This window comes from Nuphar pumila, chromosome 17 (genome assembly GCF_984573655.1).
Source record: "Nuphar pumila chromosome 17, dmNupPumi1.hap1.1, whole genome shotgun sequence".
NCBI lineage: Eukaryota > Viridiplantae > Streptophyta > Magnoliopsida > Nymphaeales > Nymphaeaceae > Nuphar > Nuphar pumila.
Genome location: NC_143265.1, coordinates 5947426 through 5953339, shown reverse-complemented (window position 1 = coordinate 5953339; position 5914 = coordinate 5947426). Strand labels below are relative to the sequence as shown.

General features: G+C 36.6%; 2 non-coding genes across 2 annotated transcripts; both read right to left on the bottom strand.

Annotated features, from left to right (window-relative positions):
- LOC149811445 (U1 spliceosomal RNA) lies at nt 1–162 on the bottom strand. The gene has a single exon (XR_016428662.1). It is a non-coding gene; the product is annotated as a U1 spliceosomal RNA (small nuclear RNA).
- A 3382-nt stretch (nt 163–3544) lies between these two features.
- On the bottom strand, nt 3545–3706 carry LOC149811444 (U1 spliceosomal RNA). Its single transcript, XR_016428656.1, has one exon. It is a non-coding gene; the product is annotated as a U1 spliceosomal RNA (small nuclear RNA).
- Nucleotides 3707–5914: the final 2208 nt, after the last annotated feature.

Genomic DNA, 5914 nt, shown 5'->3' with positions numbered 1-5914 from the left:
GTGGGGGCCGCGCGAACGCGTTCCCCCACTATCACAAATTATGACGTCCACTCTCCCAATTGGGGAGATGGTAGAGAGACGCTCCTCCGAAGTGCAATGAAGGCCGCCTCCCTAGACCATTAGCCTTGCTGATCGCCGATAAAACCCCGTCCAGGTAAGTATGCTTTAATGAAGCAAACCCTTAGCCTTTTATAGCTTATCACCCGCCTTCCACTTCTTCCGCTTATTCGATATGGGACTAACTTCTTCTTAACTTGTATGCTCACCTCCTCTCAACTTGCCCCCACCCTTTCAAGATACGAGTCCATCATATGCATACCGCATAAAATGTCGTAGCTTGTCTTTTATGGATCTTTTATTCAATACAACTACTTCAGTGATATTAGGGAATAAATACAAGCAAAGTCTATGTTACCTACTCATTTTGATGGCCTGTGGTGATGCAAAAATTCTTGCTTTATGCAAATGGTTTTTCATCAAAAACCTGTTTCATCTTTCTTTTCTTTTTTTTAAGGCAAGCTGGGGTTAAGCAGACCCTACCAGTTATACAATGATACCATTGAGATTTGAACTTGCAACGTCCCAACACAAGGTAACGTGCACTAGCTGTCTCATCTTTCTTTTGCTTTGGAACAAAAACCTGTTTCATATATAATGATTCATCCAACTGGTTCAATATTTTGCAAGAGGTAGTTGCTGATAGGGATGGTAAACGAGTCAAACAAATCGAACAGAGCATGTTCGGGCTTGGCTTGTTTACCAGTTGATTGAGCTCGTGACTTGGCTCATGTTCATATTTGGCTGAGTTGAGCACAAGCTCGGCTTGTCCCTGAATGAGATTAGTCAAACACAAGCTGGCTTGTGTAAAAACATTATATATATATATATATATTCTATGCATTCTTCTCTTTGTATATAAATTGTATGCATTCTTTTTTAATATATTATACTTAAATATATAGTATATATAAAAAATATATATATTATCTATATGAGCTCTCCAGAGCCGAACACCCTGTGTTCGGGCTTGACTCATTTAAGCAAAACAAGTTGCTCATGGTTCAGCTCACCAGCTATATAAACTGATCACGAACAACCTCGTGACAAGCCAAACTAAGCCGAGTCACGAGATGCTTTGTTCGTTTACCAGCCCTAGTTTTGGAGCTCTTTAGCATCTTAAACATTTTTTTGTTCTTTTTCTCAACCTCGTGAGTCAAGAAATCCTTTATTAACAGCTGGAGCCACAAGTCCATACACTTATGGAAGGCAAATTTTACAAACCAATGTCACAAATCTTTTTAAGGGGATTTTTTATGAGAAAAAATCTCACAATAAATTAAACAAAAAAACTTTTTTTCATTAAGAGGCAATAAGAAAACATCAATTGTATAAAATTTAATACACAAACGCGCACACACATACACATACACATACACATACACATACACACATGAAAGTCAAAAATTAATAATGTTAATATCCTCTTGATATTTCATAAAATCTTTAAAATGTTCATGCTTTAGATATTTTTATTGTCCTTTAGGGTGAGTTTGGTGATCTGATGTTTTGGGTAGGTTTGCATTTGCCTTTCAATTGGATCCTACCTAATAGATGAGCCTTAGAATTGTGTTCAGCATTTGTATACACTAATGTTTAGCAAAGGCAAAAAAAATTATATTAACATATTATTATTTGATCTCACCTAAATGAAGTAACAAAAAAAAATCGATTTACCCCAACAAATATGAGTCGGGATCAGGTGCAATCATATGGCACAAAATTTGTGCAATAAGCACCTGATTGCCCTTCATCAGGCCATGGCATTACGCACCCTTTATCATGTGGCAAGAAGAAACTTGGCATAATCAATCACACTTAAATTTGATCCAATTGTCTTTTTTTGCATGCAATTCTATAGTATTCTTATAGTATTTCTAATCTATACAAGTCATACTCATCGAAATAGTATAATCAAAAGCAAGCAAAAAAGGGAGTTTTCCATGATTTTTTGGCTGTACATAAATAATATAATTGCGATCAACAAAAATTCAGCTTTTTTTGCCTGCTCAATGTTGAGGAATCCATGGACTACGATCACAAGTTTCATCTTGGATGCATTTCTCGTGCTGTAAATTATAATCAAGGATTACTCTATCAATCGACATCGACTTTAGAGATGCCTTTTGAAACATTTTTCAAATACAAGAGTATAGTATCTTCTCATGAATTAGAGAATTAGATAGGATGTTTTGTGCATAATAACATACCAAACGATGCGGTGGATCAATCTTCACAAATTTTAAAGTCAATGTAAGATATTCATACAAATATCTGACAGGCCTGTCCCCAAGATGGAGGGTGATACTTAATGCACAAATATTTGTGCAATCATATTGCAGAGATCTTTTCACAACAAATACCATTTCGCTATGTATGTTAAACAGTAACTAACTACAAATCAAACAAAAAATTAGTTTGTATTTTCTTCATGTCAATGTATAAAATTTTATTGAAATACCCCGAATTAAGAAAAAATAAATAAATACATGAGGTTTGTAAATAGATAAATAAAAAAGGATTTTTTGAAGAAGAAATAAAAAAAGGAGATTTATAAATAAATAAAATTGGCCAACTATGTCAGCTATTTGCTAAATCATGATTAATCACACGATCACCTTTATCATCAAAAATTAAATATTATACAAAATTGTTAATAGTTTTTAGTTTGAATGGCTTGCTAAAACACCAAATAATGATCATTATTGAATTTTTGTTTAAAGGTTAGCCAAAGACAAAAAAAAAGAAGTTTTGTGGTCACCATTTACCAACGGTTAAAAAAGTCAAGTGTTCCACTCTCTCTTCTTTTTCTAAGTTCATCTCATTGTTCATTTAAAATTTGTTAATAGCATATTTCTCCTCACAAAAATCAGAAATTTGCCTCCCAACAATGATAGATACAAGGACTCACACGCATAGTGACAAATATGGCAAGATTTATGAAAATCTCGTGATAATATCATGAGAAATTGCTTGAAAGTTTAAAACGGCAATTTCTCGCCAGATTATCAAAATAGCACGAGGTTTATGAAAAAACATAAATACTGCAATTTAAATCCGATATTTACTTTTTAAACAGCTATTTATCATGAAGAACCCATGTATTTTTAAATAATTTTTATTAATATTTTCTTATAACAATTATTTTTTAGATTTTTATTTTTTTTTTACTGCCAGGATTTTGTCAAAAAATACACGAGATTTATGAAAATTTTTCAATTTCTCGCGAGTTTTTGAAAAACAAGACTTTACCGTTTTTAACGTTTGTCACTATGCTCACACGTGATACGAAGGAAAAAGACAAAATAAAACAATGAAAGATGACCCGCTTTTTTATTTAACATTCAATATAAAAGGCCTAATCTTTATAAATTTAAAGATGCTTTTATACTAGAATTATAGGCTTGAAGGGTCTGTTTATCAATTTAACGCACTCAACAGACGATGATTCTAAATTATTGAAAAAACAGTTTGATTTTAAGAATTGGTGGGGGCCGCGCGAACGCGTTCCCCCGCTATCACAAATTATGACGTCCACTCTCCCACTTGGGGAGATGGTAGAGCGACGCTCCTCCGAAGTGCAATGGAGGCCGCCTCCCTAGGCCATCGGCCTTATTGATCGCCGATAAAACCCCGTCCAGGTAAGTATGCTTTAAAGAAGCAACCCCGTGGCCTTTTATAGCCTATCACCCGCCTTCCACTTCTTCCGCTTCTTCGATTTGGGACTAACTTCTTCTTAACTTGTATGCTCATATAACATATAAAATAATGTACTTAACGTAGTGAGCTTCTTCGATATTGAAACGCTCTGTAGTCCGAGTAAAGGATGGACTCTTTCTTGTAGGGTGGTAACCGGGTCAGGCATGCCCGATCCAATCAATTTGACCCAACTTGATTGCGATACACCTATGGGCTTGAGTTGGGTCTAAAATCTAGGTTCGAATTGTGAAGGGATCTTTGTTTTAGAGTGCTGCAAAAGAATGAATTCTTGTGGGTTTGGGTTTGAATTAATTTGAACCGCTTGAGGTTTTTGTTTTGAAATCGTACGCGTTTTCTTGCTTCTTATGGTTAGCTCAGTGCAATATACGTCATCCAGACCTTGACCCGTTTGTGCTCCTACTAGTGATTCTATCATCGACACAACCCACTTTACCATGAGGATTGCAAGGTTACGAATAGGGATGTCAATGGGTCAGGTTTGGTTTAGATCTAAGCATTACTGAATCCGACCTAATTGGATGTAGATTCAGATTCAAGGTCAGATTGGAAAAGGCACTAATCAACCCAAATCTGATTTAAAATTGGATATATGTATAAGATCACTTGAACACTTATTAACTATATTCGGGTCAGAATGGAATCCAAGCTAACCTTTTTATTTTTGTCCTTCCTTTTTTTGTTAGAAAACAATCACAATCAGGCACCTAGCCCGGCTTGATTAGATAATGACAGGCCCAACCCATATTCGTATTGGATCTCGGCCCGACTGGGTTATAATTGGGCTTGTGCTGCATCTATGAGGCTCTATGTATTTTGCAAATAGACCAGGCTTGTTTCGAGTCGGGTTACCTTATCAGGCCGGATACCCAACAACACATTGGGTATCCAGCCCAAACCCACAAGTGGCGTCCCTTGCTGTAAAGGTGGAAGTTGGGTGCACTTTTCTAGTGGATAGGGGACCTCAAGGGTTTTACTAACCGAAGGCCAGCCATTGTGTCGTCCGTGATGGAGGGCTTTTTTTACATGGAACATCTAAAAAAAAAGGATGTCAACGGGCCCAACATCCGACCCAAATCCAAATTTGATTAGTGAGATTCGGTACCCAAATTTGGAACCAATTAATAATCGGATTCGGGTTTTGGTATTGAGTTTTGCTTTCAAATCCGGACCTCAAGGGTTTTACTAACCAAAGGCCAGCCCTTGCCATCGGTGATGGAGGGCTTTTTTTTTCATGTAACATCTAAAAAAAGGGATGTCAATGGGTTGGATGTAACCCAACATCTGACCCAAATCCAAATTTGATTAGTGAGATTCGGTACCCAAATTTGGAACCGATTAATAATCAGATTCGGGTTTTAGTATTGAGTTTTGCTTTCAAACCCGGACCTCAAGGGTTTTGCTAACCGAAGGCCAGCCATTATGCCGTCGGTGATGGAGGTTTTTTTTTCATGGAACATCTAAAAAAAGGGATGTCAATGGGTGAGATGTAACCCAACATCTGACCCAAATCCAAATTTGATTAATCAGATTCGGTACCCAAATTTGGAACCAATTAATAATCCGATTCGGGTTTTGGTATTGAGTTTTGTTTTCAAACCCAGACCTCAGGGGTTTTACTAACTGAAGGCCTGCCATTGTGCTGTCGGTGATGAAGGGTTTTTTTCCATGGAACATCTAAAAAAAAAAAGGATGTCAACGGATCAGACGTAACCCAACATTTGACCTAAATCCAAATTTGATTAGACAGATTGGATACCCAAATTTGGAACCAATTAATAATAGGATTCGGGTTTTGGTATTGAGTTTTACTTTCAAACCCGGACCTCAAGGGTTTTACTAACTGAAGGCGTGACGAAGGTTTTTTTTCCATGGAACATCTAAAAAAAAGGATGACAACGGGTCGGACATAACCCAACATCCGACCCAAATCCAAATTTGATTAGACAGATTCGGTACCCAAATTTGGAACCAATTAATAATCGGATTCGGGTTTTGGTATTGAGTTTTGCTTTCAAACCCGGACCGGAATTCGATTAAGCCTAAATACTGGGTTTTAAGCTAGACAAATCCGGATTCATTTTTTTCTGATTCCATTTACAACCCTAAATTCACAAAACTAAATTTGATTCTGGTTCTG